Consider the following 16,807-nt stretch of genomic DNA (forward strand, 5'->3'; position numbering starts at 1 on the left):
TCAGTATTTCATCTCACAAAGCTATCCATACCTCTTCAATTGTATTCATTTCCTCTGTTCTGATCAGTCGTTGCATAATGCTGCCTCTGAAACTCTCAGCAACTCCTAGTTCTTTCAAGTTATCCAGGACCCATCTCCTTAATTTCCAACCTTTCCGCGATTTCTTTAGTTTTAATCTACAGTCCATAACCAACAAATTGTGCTCAGAATCAATATCTGCCCCTGGAAATGTCTACCAATTTAAAATCTGGTTCCAAAATCTCTGTCTTACCAGTATATAATCAGTCTGAAGCTATCCTGTCCACGGTAGGTGTTGTCTTTGCGTCTATCTTAGATGCATTCATTATGCTCTTCATAGTGGCTTGCCAACGGCCTTGCCGCCGTGGCAACACTGGTTTCCGCCAGATCACCGAAGTTAAGCGCTGTCGGGCTGGGCTAGCACTTGGATGGGTGACCATCCGGTCGGCCGAGAGCTGTTGGCAAGGAGGGTGCACTCAACCCTTGTGAGGCAAACTGAGAAGCTACTTGACTGAGGAAGTAGCGGCTCCGCCTCGGAAACTTACATACGACCGGGAGAGCAGTGTGCTGACCACATGCTCATCCATATCCGCATCCAGTGGCGCCTGTGGGCTGAGGATGACACGGCGGCCGGTCGATACCTTTGGGCCTTCATGGCCTGTTCGGGAGGAGTTTTTTTATAGTGGCTTACCTGCATTCCTATTTTCCCATTCATAATTAAACCCACTCTTGAAATATCCCTATTTGATTTTGTATTTATAACACTGTATTCACCTGACAAGAAATTGTGTTCCTCCCGCCATCGAACTTCATTAATGCCAACAATATCAAACTCAACGTATCTCCCTTTTTAAATTTTCTAATCTACCTACGCGATTAAGGGATCTAACGTTCCACGCTCTGATCCGTAGAATGCCAGTTTCGTTTCTCCTGATGACGACATCCTACTGTGAAGTCGCCGCCCGGAGATCAGAATGGAGGACTATTTTACCTCCGGAATGTTTTACCGAAGAGGATGCCATCATCATTTAACCGTTCAGTAGAGCTGCTTACTCTCGGGAAAAATTACGGCTGTAGTTTCCCTTTCCTTTCAGCCGTTCGCAGTACCAGCGCAGCAAAGCCGTTTTGGTTGATATTGCAAGGCAAGATCAGTCGGTCATCCAGACTATTGCCCCTGCGATTACTGAAAAGGCTGCCTGCCCCTCTTCAGGAAACAAACGTTTGTCTGGCCTCTCAACAGACACTCTTCCGTTTTAGTTACACATATGGTACGGCAGTGTGTATCGCTGAGGCACGTAAGCTCGGCACCAACGGCAAGGTCCATGGTTCATGGAGGTTGGGTGGTACATGTACAGCTTAGAAAATGTGTTGTGTATAGTGTTCGTAGTAAAGAAGAAATAAATTAAAATGGCATGCCTGATGCTCAAGGTTTACTTCAAAAACAGCGACAACGTAAGCGGTAACGTTTTTCCTCCCATCATATTGCTAGGGTGTCAGCGAGAAAAAGTTTCGTAAATATTTTAAATTATATGTAAAGTATTTTGGAAGTCTGTAGGGGATATCATTCTCAAATACTGGGTGAATATAGTCTGTGTAATCTCCGCGCCGCGAGCTACGTTGCCCCCAAGACATACGAAGGCGTGATGAAAAGTAAAGCCTCCGAATTTGTCATGTGGAAACTCTTGAAAGCTTTTACAAAAAATAATTCATATTATTACTTGTCACAAGTATTTGCCTATTTATTTTCGAATATGTGGCGATTTCAGAGGAGCCTTTGAGTACAGCTTAAACTGCTGTGTGTTTTATAAATCCTCGCTTGTCACAAATTTTCGACTGTTCATTTCCGAATATATCGCTATATCCGAGTATGTTGTTAGGCAGGAACAACGACAGTGGTTTCCAGCCTGGAGGTAATTACTTCCTGAGGGGTAAAATGAAATTTTCATAGGGGTAAAAGCTAAACGATTCGATTATGTTTCAGTTACTAAACTAAACTGTTTTCAAAAGATCATTACTATTGTCACAATTTTTAAGACTAATACTGATTATACAACTTACCAATAATTACTGTTTCGCAGTTAGTAGCACTAATACGGTTGAGGTTACAGGTTCCTCACATAGCCCACCTACTACACATATATGTTGCGCTTTCTCCCGTACATCGCTGAAGTGAGACATACACGTAACAAATGCTAAATATCTCAAGAGAATGTGTTCTCTAAGGTTTAGATAGTACCTGCAGTAGTCCAGGTATTGCTTCGTTACTCGCCTCCAAACAGGTAAATGAATTAATTGACAGCACGACGCAGTAGTAACTACATAAAGGTTACTGAAGTGCTATACACAATTTTGTTATTATTATTATTAGAGGGGATAGACGCAAAGCATTAAGAGCCTGCCCTTTCAGAAGTAAGGAGAGCAGCAATGAAGTGATTCACGAACAGTAAGTATAGTGCGCATATCTGAAATTGTTCGATTTTAAATGGGGCTGCAGCGTACAGGTCAAGCAAGTGCCGAAATGGAGGGGAGTAATGCAGAGGAAGTATGTTTTGTAACAAGTGTCTCCCTCACCGTGGATAGTTATCTTTCTTTTCTGAGCAGCAGTTGTGGGTAGCACCTGCGATGCATCACTAATTCATTCGTCGTTCATTCTAAAACACACACGCACAAACTAAATATACTTCATCTTTCATTATTTTAAAATTAAAAATGTTCCAAGAAAAGTCTTTCCTTGTACAGTTTAGTTAGGTGCTAAAGTTAGTGATAACGTGGGCGAAGAGGGGGCAGATGGCAGGGCCGGGGGGGGGGGGGGGGGGGGGCAGGGGTTACTAGCTAATGTCTGACTGCACTCAGGGGTAATGGTCTAAGAAAGGTTGAGAACCACTGAACTAAGAGGACAGGTTAAATTAGAGAGAGTGAAACGTGCAGCAATGGCATGTACTCGTATATTCTTCATGGTCATAAGCATCACTTCCATCTGGAGCATACGCGTGTTGTAGGTTTAACGTCTTGTGACTGGAATCGTGCACCATGAAGTGGTTTAGCCGTTTAGTAATATAGACAAACACTTCTTTTCCACTTTAGCTGCAATGCCCCAGAATATTAATAATAATTGGCAACCAATGCTGTACAATCGCAATAAAGTCATTAGATGTTCAATTGACTCTTTTATTAGAACAGGTTCGCGTTTCGGAATTACTCCCATCTTCAGACATATGTTACAAAAAGTACAAAACATAAGTGAACAGCACAGTCAACACGTCTCAACGTTACAGAAAGTTAGATCTGGTCATATGAGTTACATACCACAAACTTCAACTCCTTCCTAACTAACCAGGCGTCCAGACTTGACTACTCAACGAAAGTGTCGAATAACATATGACTATAACTGCAACACAAGAAGTCTAGAAGCAGAGCGTATACTGACGCTAAACAAGTCAACTAGCAGCGAAGCGCCCTCGGTAGGGGGCGTTCACATGTGCATATAACATCTAACAGGGTATAATTACGACGATCAACCGGAATAGTACTTCCGTACACAATAACACTAAACTATTAAAAAAAATTTTTTTTAAAAACTCCAAAATTTTTGTACATTGCCATACTATACCTGTAGCCAGTAGTGGCACTAAGCACAACTTCAGCCATATGTCAATATAAAATAAATAATAGGGGGGGGGGGGGAGTTCCTTCTTGAATAAACCTTCCAACCTCTCAGATCTCTAAAAGAATACCACCAAATTAAATATAACCAACATTATCTGTCATAAACTAAAACCCTGTGATCAACTCGCGTGCGCAAACGTCTTAGGCGCCAGCTGTTAAAGCCAATGGCAAACACATCGGCGGCAGCAATCCGCCTATCGAATTACAGCCAAGTGATATTCATGGGCCATGATTACTCAAATAGAAGCATTAAAACAACAACTTACACCCCTTTACCAAATGGAAAAAAGTTTAATGGTGAGAGGAAGAACATTTTCATAAAATCCCAAAACACACACGTGTGTTATACCTCATACATTCCTTATATAAACTAGTGGCACGACAATTGCCCGAGTCTTACCTATACTATCCGGATACCGGGGAGCTCTAGATTTTTTAAAAAAACAAAACATTAAAAGTGTTAAAACTTTAAAGTCTAAAATCAATAAAATAAGCCATTGTGCCGCCATGGACCACATAAATGTACGGTGGTGAACAAATCCGTATATTCCAACCTATCTACCCATCTAACTTCCCCGTATGACGTTAAACTTGCCAACCACTCAGCAAGAAACCTAGCCTATCAGACACTTTCTTTGAGTTGTCAAGGTTGTACGCCTGGTTGGTTGGAAAGGAGTTGAAGTTTGTGGTTTGTAACTCATATGACCAGATCTCATTTTCTGTAACGTCGAGACGTGTTGAGTGTGCTGTTCACTTATGTTTTGTACTTTTTTGTAACAGATGTCTGAAGATGGGTGTAATCCCGAAACGCTTAACATGTTCTAATAAGAGTCAATGGAACAACTCATGACTTTATTGCGATTGTATAGCATTGATTGCCAATTATTAACATAAAAATGATCGCAGGCCTCAGACGGGATTTTATGTCCCGTATATTCAGAATATTAAGCGATGTGATACAACTGAGGGAAAGATCGTGTTGTAGATTTAACGTCTTGTAACTGGAACCGTGCAACATGAAGCGGGTTAGTCGTTTAGTAATATAGACAAACACTGTTTTTCACCTTAGCGGCAGTGCCCCAGAATATTAAACCATATGACACAACGGAGGAAAAGAGAAAAATATGTCAGCAGTCTAGTCTGCACGCCAGCGCAAAGAGAGGGATTTCAGAGAGCAGAGAAAATTTCCATAGAGCAGAAGCCGCTGGCGGCGCAGGAGGCGGCGGTTTCCGCGGAGAGATCAGCGGTTTCAAAAGCCGTGGCGGTTTCTCCGCGCCTCTCCTCCGCGGACGCTGGCGGGCGGTGCGGGTTTCCCTTAGCCAGGAAACCGCTCTGTCCGCAGCGTTTCCACAGCACCTGATATTAGGCCATTCAGTGTGCACGAGCAGGAAAACCGATCAAGAAACTTCAGCTCATCGAAATGCGATCAAGAATAGCTGTGTAGAATAGCTGTGTATGTGTGTGTTTGTGTATTTAGAAGTGTTCAGATGATATCTAAATTATTACACAGGGACATGTGGTTGGTAAATCACTAGAGTGAGCCAACCAGCCAGATGACACATTAAAAATTTCCCCCTAAAATTTTAGGGGAACGAGTCAGACATTGCACAGAACCTTAAATGTTGCACCACATTCTTGTCACTGTCAGTTGAAATAGAGGGACTGATGACCATAGATGTTAAGTCCCATAGTGCTCAGGGCCATTTGGAATAGAGGGCAAATCTGTAGGTAAATTAGCTGATACCCTTTTATTTGACTACGAAACACAGTTACCTAAAAATGTGGCGCACTATGACCTGTTCGCCACAAGCATTACTCAATGGAGGGACCTCCCGCCGGAATCTTGAAGCCATACGTCATAGGGGTGTGAGCTATGCGAAGAAGATTGAGAAGCACTTCTTCCCGACTACGTCATGGCCGAGGTACTGACTTCGCTAGACACAGATTATTGTCTGCAACTTCCAGCCATTCTTCATCACATCTACGTCTGACTCTGTACTTCAACAGTGGAATGACAGCTTGTAGGGAAATGACATCCTGAACTATCTCATTACGGCGACACGCCTCGTTGGCTACTTCATCTGCCACTTCATTTCCCTTTGTAACTGTACTAGCTGCACCCAGCGGTGTTACCCACGTTCAACAGTTACCTGTAATATTAATCCTAAAACACACTATCGACGCGTACACGCCATCACAAAAGTTATCTCGTGCGGGTATCGAGGCGCGAGCCACTTGCGGCCCAGCAAACCGCGCAACATGGGAAAAACACGAGATTTTGAGGCATAGGAGTATCTGACAGAATACATGCCGCTCACAACTCAGCCGTTTACTTAAGAAAAAAAAATTACGCGATCTAATAGCGAATTACAAAATGTGCCAGGAAGAGGAGTAAATAATTTCGCGACTGTCTGCGTTATGGATAGCACGGAAAAATAATAACAGTCTTGGTGTTTATGGAGAGCCAGAAATCGGCTGTAATACGTCTCCGTAAACAACGTTTCGAGATTCTTGTTCTCTGCGTAAATGGAGAGATTTCTGGCTCTCGATACACGCGAGCAGCCAACAAAGAAGGCGACTTTCAAAGAGAACTGCAAGAGTTTGAACTGGAAACGCAAGTTTGTTGGGATGATAGTTAACTTTCATGTGTGATTTTTTAGTCACGTTTCCCACCACGCGGGAACAGTACTCACGTTCAACATCCCACGGGAACAGTGATTTTTTTTTCGGGGTAAAAGGTAGCCTAAGTGTTAATTTGGGGTTATAGGCTGTCTCCACTCGAAGGGTCATCCAAATCCGTCCAACCGCTCCAGCGTAAAGAAGTAACAGACGTACTAACACGACGGAGAAAGAAAGTAAGGAGTATCTATTTTGGTGTAGCGCAAATTTTATAATATTTGTATACGCAGAGTCATCTGCCCTCGCGTGTGTGCCTGTTACCAGCGGGTGCTTTCCATGTAATAATCACATCTAGCCTCACTAAATACCTAACAGAATGTCAAATCAAACACCTTTCAGTCGTCTAATTTGCAAACTGTTATTTTATTTGGCTTCCAATTTCCGCAATTTACTATGCCGTCTTCAGGCCGCCCTGACCTACGAGTAGGAAGATTCCAACCTCTTCGTACCTCTTTCTACCTCTTCCTACACGTCGGTCAGGGTGGCCTGAAGACGGCGTAGTAAATCGCTGAAACTGGAAACCAAATAAAATAACAGTTTGGAAAGTAGACGACTGAATGGTGTTCGATTTGATGTTTTATATACTGAACAGCCGAGTCCCGAAACCATCTCTGAAATGATGGACATTCAGGGAAAAGCCTGCCACGTTCCACATGTAAAGGTACGACGTCTCCCTGTCGTACAGCAGCTAAATGAAATCGTCGCAGCGAGCCTTCAAGTGTCTCAGGAGCTGTACGGTACTCCTGACGCTCAGCGGCTAAAATGCAACGGGTTTCTATGGAAGTATGGATTAAACAGTTTGAGGATTGTATAAGCATTGTATTCATAACGTTGAATCATATTATTTAGGACATATTAAATAATAAAAAGTCACATACGATGCAGTTCGAAATTCAAAGAGTAAATAGCTTTGTTTTAAGAGTCATTATTTCGCGTTATGTTATTCAGATCAATAAATATCTTGTATTACACACTGTTAAATGCAGTCTGTGTTAATTCAGGGTGTGAGCTACTTCTGTTCCAGATTTCTCCCAATCTGTACAGCCATTTCAGTGTGAAGGAGTAGCAAACATACTCTCACACACACACATTTTCGCATTGTATAATATACTAGCTGTTATCCGCGGCTGCGCTCGTGTATCAGTTCAATGAAATGGAATGTGTGTGTTCATTAGCTGTGCCACCCTTTTCGGGGTGTTCGGCTGCTCGGTGCAAGTCTATTTCTTTGACGCCACATCGGTGATTTGCACGTCGATGATGATAAAATGATTATGCGAACCACACATACACCCAGCCCTGGTGGAGAAAATTCGACCCGGCCGCAAGTTGAACTCAGCCGCAAGACGACGAGTTGTTGACGCTTATCAATAGTTTTGTTGCGATCAGTGTTGGAGACGGCACTAAATAAAGTGTAGACTTTCCAGTATTATTACATAGCGTCAAACTGACGAAGAAAGGAAACGAGTAGTTTGTAATTCCGTGCGGCTTGAATTTCGTAGCCTAGCGGACGTTGTACGTAAAGATGGGTAAATGTAGGGAGGTGACAGAGTGGCAAAAAGGGGTAATTGTGTTTGGCCGTGCCCATGGCCATACGGTGTGTTAAGTTCCTGAATTTGTTAGTGTTTCGCGGTGGACTGTTGAATCAGTGTACAGGTAGTGGTGTAAAACATTTAGCCACGAAACACGACGTCAGTATTTTGGTCCGGAAAAGATGCTGACTGGGAGGGACTGGAGACGCGTTTCGGATCTTGTGATTGAAAATCGCTACGAAATGCGTCAGGAATTGCTGCATGTAGTAAATGAAGATCCATCCCAACCTGAACAAGAGAACAGTTTAAAGTTACTAAGGCAACTAACTCGCCGAGCGTGGCTATCGGATACTTCACGCCAACAAAGTCTTGATCCGACTAATCCTCTCTTGTTTCCTTCGTCGACAAGACTCAGCGGAATAAGCTGCACCTCTGAAGATGCTCAACGTAGCTCTGGCGGAAGCGTCAAGAACAAAAAGTTTCATGGCCTACGACCATACAACCAGAAAGATCCACCAGCAGTTGAGACAATCAGTAGTGAAAGCCTTCATTCCATAACCGTCTCATAAGCCAATGTCGACTGGTTTTCCGCTGCACCAAAATTCCACCATTCCATCTAAATCCTCGAACACCACGCAGTCTGCCTCGCTGTGCTTATCCTCCCACCATACAACCTAGAATCCTTTATTAACTCATTAATTTTCCACTCCTCTCCCTAACATTGAACAATTTTTTTTTCACTCAGGAACCACCAAAAGGTTTCATTCTTAACTATCAACCCTGGTACTCTGTTGCACATCCCCCCAGTCTTACACCTACTCTATCTCCACATTTTATTTCACAGAACTTTTAACCATCTCTCCTTTCAGATTTACCAGAACACTCCTGGTCCTCCACCAGGATCTTTTTCTACTTCTTATCTTCCATTTCTAATTACTTGATTTTGAATTGTCTTTCCCAACATTTCCATCCATCCCACATCCCTTTCACAAAACTCTGCCACAAACAGCCCGATCACCTACGACTCCTCAAAATAAAATTGTGCGTCACCATCGTCTCCAACAATGCCAAACACCAATGGGACAAATCAGTTTTATTTGTGTAATAACCAAGAAAATTGGTTCTTACCTTCTGAGTGAAACTTAAACAGTTAGTGATATTTTAGTTTGTAAATTATACGTAATTTAACACCATTTTATTGATTTTTTACTCACTTTTAGATCTCTCTATCTGCAGACTGATCTGTTGCTGGTGACAGCGCACCCTCCGGTTGTCCGTGTGGAGCGAGGGCAATGAAACATCAATAAAGAGATTAATACTTGCTGGTGCAAAAATAGGAACTAACACCGTGCGTTTTGGAGCGCAGCAAGATGTGGAAGTCTCGTGCAAAGTATAGTCTGCTTGTACTGCAGGGTTTGATATAGTACATTATTACTGCTGACTAGAATATTAGCTTTTTTAAATGAACACACCGCAATTTGACTGCCCTGTTGTTTATTTAATTACGACCTATGTTTGGGCCTTTTATGCCATTTTCAAGTGATTGAGTTTATGACATTAACATATATTGCAGGATGACAAGTTCAAAATTGGCCATAAATTAAGAAAATATTGGCTCCCCACGAAATGCCCTATGTAAAATCATCACCTTGTAAAAAGATCAGTAAATAACAGTGGGAGCCCGTCATATTACTGTTTATATCAGAGTTAAAAAGTGTGTAATATCACTGGTAAGTAAAACATTTTAGTTCGTGACTTACATACTTACATACAAACGATTGTGTATCACTAATTTGGCCGATGTGATTAATGTTTTTAAACAGAGATAACATGGAGAATCGCCATCAAAGGTCACACAATATCCATTGCAGGACAACACTAGCGTGCTGCCCACCTCTGTAGCCATCTGAGCCGGCCAGTGTGGCCGAGCGGTTCTAGGCGGTTCAGTCTTGAAACGCGCGACCGCAACGTTCGCAGGTTCGAATCCTGCCTCGGGTGTGGATGGGTGTGATGTCCTTAGGTTAGTTAGGTTTAAGTAGTTCTAAGTTCTAGGGGACTGATGACCTCAGATGTTAAGTCCCATAGTGCTCAGAGGCATTTGAACCATTAGCCATCTGAGCAATGGCGCTCACCTCGAAAGAAGACAGTTCGTGTCTAGATGGTGGAAGATATTTTTACCACCATTATTTGGACGGAAAGGGAGAAGGGACGTGGTGGCGTAAGGTTTCTGATTAACAGACTTTGCGCCAGTGTCATGGATTAAATTCTAAACCTGTCTACAGTGTCTCATGATGTGAGGGCATCTGACTCTGTTGGATAGGGACATTAAGCACGGCGATCCCATTGGTGGTATTTGAGAGAAGTAGGCTTTGCGTGAACATTGGGCTCCACCCACTTCATTATTTTATCATAACGCAACACAAGTATGATATATTACAATTACCTACACTCAACAGCTACACTTAAGGGCCGCGCGGGATAGCCGCGTGGTCCAAGGCGCCTTGTCACGATCAGTGTGGCTGCCCCCGTTGGAGATTCGAGTCCTCCCTCGGGCATGGGTGTGTGTATGTTGTCCATATCGCAGCTTACTTTAAGTTAGATTAAGTAGTGTGTAGGCTTAGGACCGATGACCTCAGCAGTTTGGTCCCATAAGACCTTACCACAAATTTCCAAATTTTTTACACTTAAGGTACTACTTCCATATATCGCCATTGTGCTTGACGGAAGGAAAACCTCTCTGATTAGGCGGTTGAACTTTGCCTTGGGATCTCTCAACCAACAATATCATACGACCCTCACTCTTACCACTGCTCTCGCTGCTCGTTTGCAAAGACTTGCTACAGAAGCTGTAGCTCTGGACCAACTACGTCCGTTCCGTAGTTGCACGGATGCTAGCCGCTTTTTCACTCGTCAACGGACTTACAGTCTACGTTACTGCTGATGCACTGTCACCATCTCATGTCATTTCAAAATTCCAAGGTTCAAGGAGTCTTGTGAAAAATACGAGAATTCTTGTGAAAGAACCTGAATGACAAATCAAGAATCCTGGAAAATCTACGTGTTTTTATTAACGTACAAATGTTTTCCATTCTGGTGATGGCAGAGTATTTTAAGCAACATTCGCGAAAAGAAATTGTGCATTCCGTAAAATAATGTGGAGGGTTGCAACAGATTGCCTCCTGTGATCATATTAGAGCTACACAGTTACTTCTTTGTCGTCACTATTATTCACAGTAGAAAAAGAGTTGAGCTAAAAAAGTGGATTTAAAGAAACAATGACTGAGCTAGATTTAAGGTGAGGGTTGGCGAGAAGAGTCGTCCACGTTACGTTCCCGTTAATACCCGTTCCACGCTCTCCACCTATAGATGACCGAGCGAGGTGGCGCTGTGGCTAGCACACTGGATTCGCATTCGTGAGGACGACGGTTGAAACCCCCGTCCGGCCATCCTGATTTAGGTTTTCCGTGATTCCCCTAAATCGCTTCAGGCTACTTCCGGGATGGTTCCTTTGAAAGGGCACGGCCGACTTCCTTACCCCTCCTTGTCTAAGCCGATGGGGCGAGTGACCTCGCGGCTTGGTCCCTTCCCCCAAATCAACCAACCTGCCAACCGACCAACCAACCAACCGACCACGGATGGGGAGAGGTTCAGCAAACAGCTGTAGCACATCGCAGCTATGAGCTTCACTACTAAACTGATGTGGATCCATGATACAACTGTTATTCTAGCAATATTGAAGGTATTCAGCCCCGTTGTCAATCGTGTGATCATTGCCACATGTTTTGGGACAACATTATCCTATTTTCAAATGTTAATTTGTAACCTCTCCACACGAAATTTTGTTAAATAAAAATGGAAATGGAGCCAAGCGTAACCTCCCCATAAAAATTAAGGAATGAAAATTCACCATAAACCAACAATAATATTAATTAAATAATGAACCATGAACGAAATGTAACCTCCTAACAGAAATAATAATATCTGGTAAATTTTATAAGGACAGCAGCGCTGACCTTCGGCCCTGTATTCTGAATATCAAAAGCAAAAATTCTTACCTCAATAAAAACTGCAACTATTTCTGCTCTTATTTATCGACACAGCTTCGTGCAATGCTGGCGTATTTTTTTTTTTTTTTGATTCTTGGAAGCAATGATAATGCATTGGAAAAATTCTTTAAATTGAAATGAATGCTTTTTCTTCAAAAGAGTTACTTTATATAATAAAAATTATTATTGGGGCATTTTTTTGAACAAATTAGATTACAATTAACATACATTATTAAATATGCGCAGTGCTGCTTCTTTACCTTCTACAACAATACTCATCGTCCAGAATCCTGACCAGAGTCGCGAGCAGAGCACACAGCCGACGCATGCCGACACCCGCAGACTACTACTGTCCACTCGCTACTAAAGCCGACCGACTACTACTGTATCCGACTGACTACTAGTGCAGACTACTACTGTATCCGACTGGCTACTACTGCAGACTCGCGCAGACAAGCGCAGACTGACTTCTACTGTCGACTCGCGCAGACTAGCGCAGACTCGCGATAAGCAACAACTAACAATAAACTACTCTCTGGTCAGAGATTCTGTCATGCCTCGCCCATCGCCGGCGAAGCAGACAGCTTACAAATTTTTTTAAATTTTTTAAGCACTTGAAAATATCCCACTGTTGTCCGGAAACATGTTGTGCCAATAATCACACGATTGAAAACTGGGCTGAATATCCTCAGTATCAACATAAACGGCGAGAAACTGCCTTCGGGGACATTTTCCACACCGAACAAAGTTTCCATAATTGTGAGATTTATAGCTTTCCCGGACTACATACTCGTATTGTTCCACAAAATTTCGGGAGAACTGCCGGATGTTTGTAACTTCCTGCCGCAATATTTCGGCCCAGAGTCTTCTGCCCATCTTCAGGTGATACTGGCGAAAACTCACTGAGCTCTGGTATTTAAAGCCCCGCCGGCACATGCGTGGTGGATTCACTTGGCGTTGTGCGTTCGATTCTGCTGCGACGCACGCCCTCCGTAGTGAAAACTCGCCGCATCGATATTAATTCGATTATCTTCCCGCGGTTCCATCACAGAACTACGCCGGCTACGGAGGACACGAAGTTTTTCGACGACTGGATTCCATGCCGAATTCAACAGGTTCAAATAGTTGAAATGGCTCTGAGCACGATGAGACTTAACATCTGAGGTCATCAGTCCCCTAGAACTTAGAACTACTTAAACCTACCTAACCTAAGGACAACACACACATCCATGCCCGAGGCAGGATTCGAACCTGCGGAATTCAACTGGAAACCGCCGTTACGATTAATAACAGACTCACTGTCAGATAACCGTATTTCAGCGGGTTCATTAATACTAGAACTCCCAAAGGTAGACGTATGGGCCACAATTTTTGTCTCATTGTAATTCATGACATGACCAGTGGAAATACAGTGTACGGCGATGGCAGACTTACAAGGCTGAAGAAGGCGAGTATGCCGCTGATGTTCCACAATGCGATCCTGCACAGTACGCGTCGTTTGCCCTATGTAAGATTTGCCGCATTCACACGGAATCCTGTAAACACCTGGCTTGCGCAGCTCTAGGTAGTCTTTGACAGATCCCAACAGCGACGAAATTTTTTCAGGAGGGCGAAAGATTGCTTTCACTCTATATTTTCTTAGAATTCTGCCTATTTGCGCTGAAATATCACCAATATATGGTAAACAGGCAGTCGTTATAAAGGCCTCTTCCTCTTCTTTGCTCCGTCGTTTACAGGTCTGCAGCGCTCTCTCCACTTGCTGGAACGAAAACCCATTCTTCAGAAATACAGTCTGCAGGTGTTCCAGTTCCGCTTGCGCAGCAGAATCGAAAGTAGCGCACGAGTAACGCCAAGTGAATCCACCACGCATGTGCCGGCAGGGCCTTAAATACCAGAGCTCAGGGAGTTTTCGCCAGAATCACCTGAAGATGGCCAGAAGACTCTGCGCCGAAATATTGTGGCAGGATGTTACAAACATCCGTTGGTTTCCATAACTGTGTGATGGGCTAGTGGCTAAATACCAAGGACCATGAATTGCACTTGATGATCTCCAGTCAAGGCCGAGTTTCTTATGTTTCTGATTTCTGGCGGAACTTTTGTGTTCCCTATCAGGTTCTGAAAATTGATCACTGATGAAACTAAGTCCGGATATGCCCTGAATTAAATTGTATGCCCTCTAAAATGCAATACATTTAAATCCATGAATCAAACTAGTAACGCAATCTGACTACAAAGACTTTGTTGGAACTTAACCTACTGACCATTAAAATTGCTACACCAAGAAGAAATGCAGATGGCAAACGGGTATTCATTGGACAAATATATTATACTAGAACTGACATGTGATTACATTTTCACGCAATTTGGGTGCGTAGATCCTGAGAAATCAGTACACAGAACAACCACCTCTGGCCTTGATACGCCTGGGCATTGAGGCAAACAGAGCTTGTATGGCGTGTACAGGTACAGCTGCTCATGCAGCTTCAACACGATACCACAGTTCATCAAGCGTAGTGACTGGCGTATTGTAACGAGCCAGTTGCTTGGCCACCATTGACCAGACGTTTTCAGTTGGTGAGAGATCTGGAGAATGTGCTGGCCAGGGCAGCAGTCGAACATTTTCTGCATCCAGAAAGGCCCGTACAGGACCTGTAACATGCGGTCGTGCACTATCCTGCTGAAATGTAGGGTTTCGCAGGGATCGAATGAAGGGTACAGCCACGGGTCGTAACACATCTGAAATGTAACGTCCACTGTTCAAAGTGCCGTCAGTGAGAAGAAGAGGTGACCGAGACGTGTAACCTATGGCACCCCATACCATCACGGCGAGTGAGACGCCAGTATGGCGATGACGAATACACGCTTCCAAGTGCGTTCACCGCGATGTCGCCAAACACGGATGCGACCATCATGATGCTGTAAACAGAACCTGGATTCATTCGAAAAAATTACGTTTTGCCATTCGTGCACCCAGCTTCGTCGTTGAGTACACCATCGCAGGCGCTCCTGTCTGTGATGCAGCGTCAAGGGTAGCCGCAGCCATGGTCTCCGAGCTGATAGTCCATGCTGCTGCAAACGTTGTCGAACTGTTCGTGCAGATGGTTGTTGTCTTGCAACGTCCCCATCTGTTGACTCAGGGATCGAGACGTGGCTGCACGATCCGTTACAGCCATGCGGATAAGATGCCTGTCATCTCGACTGCTAGTGATACGAGACCGTTGGGATCCAGCACGGCGTTCCGTATTACCGTCCCGAACCCACCGATTCCATATTCTGCTAACAGTCATTGGAACTCGTTTAAGTAGGAAAGTGATTGTCACGGAGAAGTTTGTTTGAAAAAATATTTGAGTGTAAATCCATACAAATGCCTCTCATATGTAATCAAAGCACAAAAACACGTCTAATATTAAAGCCCTGAACCCGCATGGCAGAGTGAGTTTCAACACATAACAAAATCAAACAAGGCAAGATTTGTAATGGTAGCGAATCAGAGACAAAGGTTCACTGATAGAGACTGTGACTAAATTAGCTCTCCTATTATTCGGATGTATTGATAGCAAACAGATTCCCTACCGACTCTCGAAACATACTCTCCCCACAATGACCAGATCTCCACATGTGAGATGCGCATCCGGATAATGGAGTTTTCAGTAGCTTCACAACGAGAATTAACAAAGTGTACAACTTTGCTTCCTCCGTTTTTCCCCAACATTTGAGGCTTTAATGAAACAAATTCGTCACACATGTATCATTAAAAGTAGTTTCCATCACTGGCCACTACTTTATCCCATCTTTCGGGCAGTGTATGAATCCCGCGTCCCAAAAATTATTCGTCTTTTGAAGTGATCCACGAATCCATCCAATTCGTGACTTCATGAGATCGGAAGTTATGGTCAGCCAGGTCATGCGCCATTGATCTAAACAGGTGATAGTCAGAGGGAGTAATGTCTGGAGAATACGCGAGTGGGGTAGGACTTCCCATTCTAACGTTTACAAGTACGTTTTCGACCTCTTTTGCAACGTGGGGTCGAGCGTTGCCGTGCTGCAAAATTATTTTATGGTGCCTCTCGCTGTATTGCGGCCGCTTGTCTTTAAATGCTCTGCTCAGATGCATTAATTGCATTCGATAATGAGCACCTGTGATTGTTTCACTTGATTTTAATGCCTCATAGTACACGACGCCGAGCTGGTCCCACCAAATGCAGAGCATTGTCTTGGAGCCGTGAATATTCGGTTTGGCCGTCGACGTGGAAACATGGCCGGGATATCCCCATGATTTTTTACGTTTAGGGCTGTCGTAATGAACCCATTTTTCGTCCCCGGTCACAATGCGATGCAGAAATCCCTTCCGTTTTTGCCTCTGAAGTAGCTGTTCACAAACACACAAACGCCGTTCAACGTCTCTTGGTTACAGCTCACAAGGAAATGAATGTGTGTATGTGTGACAAACGTAAAATTTGATATTAATTTCTGTAAAACATTACGCAATCGTATCGTGGGAAAGCTTTATTGTAACCACATTGCTGATGATGACTTATGTCAAGGCGTGATTGCTTTTGTAAGAAGGCAGCCAGAATATCAGTTTCAAGTCAGTTTCAAGTGTAATCGGTTTCTAAATTAATTTCAAGCTTATTTTTGATTTCGGTCATTTTCATTAAGCAATATATTAGTATTTGCATTGGGAATGACATCAATGACTTTCTGTTTAGTGATTGGCTATGGCAAGTTTTAGCACGAGAATGATCTCCAAGGATCATTCTGATTAGTCAGTCAGCCTGATTAGCCAATCAGGATTTTGTTACCGCGCGCAGAAGCTTAGATATGCAGAGAGTGGGGAGGCATCGAGAGAGTCGATCGCCACCTATCGGA

General features: G+C 43.5%; 1 pseudogene; it reads left to right on the plus strand.

The window, feature by feature from the left end:
- Positions 1 to 364: 364 nt before the first annotated feature.
- LOC126261239 (5S ribosomal RNA) lies at positions 365 to 482 on the plus strand (annotated as a pseudogene).
- Positions 483 to 16,807: the final 16,325 nt, after the last annotated feature.

This window comes from Schistocerca nitens, chromosome 5, assembly GCF_023898315.1.
Source record: "Schistocerca nitens isolate TAMUIC-IGC-003100 chromosome 5, iqSchNite1.1, whole genome shotgun sequence".
Lineage (NCBI taxonomy): Eukaryota > Metazoa > Arthropoda > Insecta > Orthoptera > Acrididae > Schistocerca > Schistocerca nitens.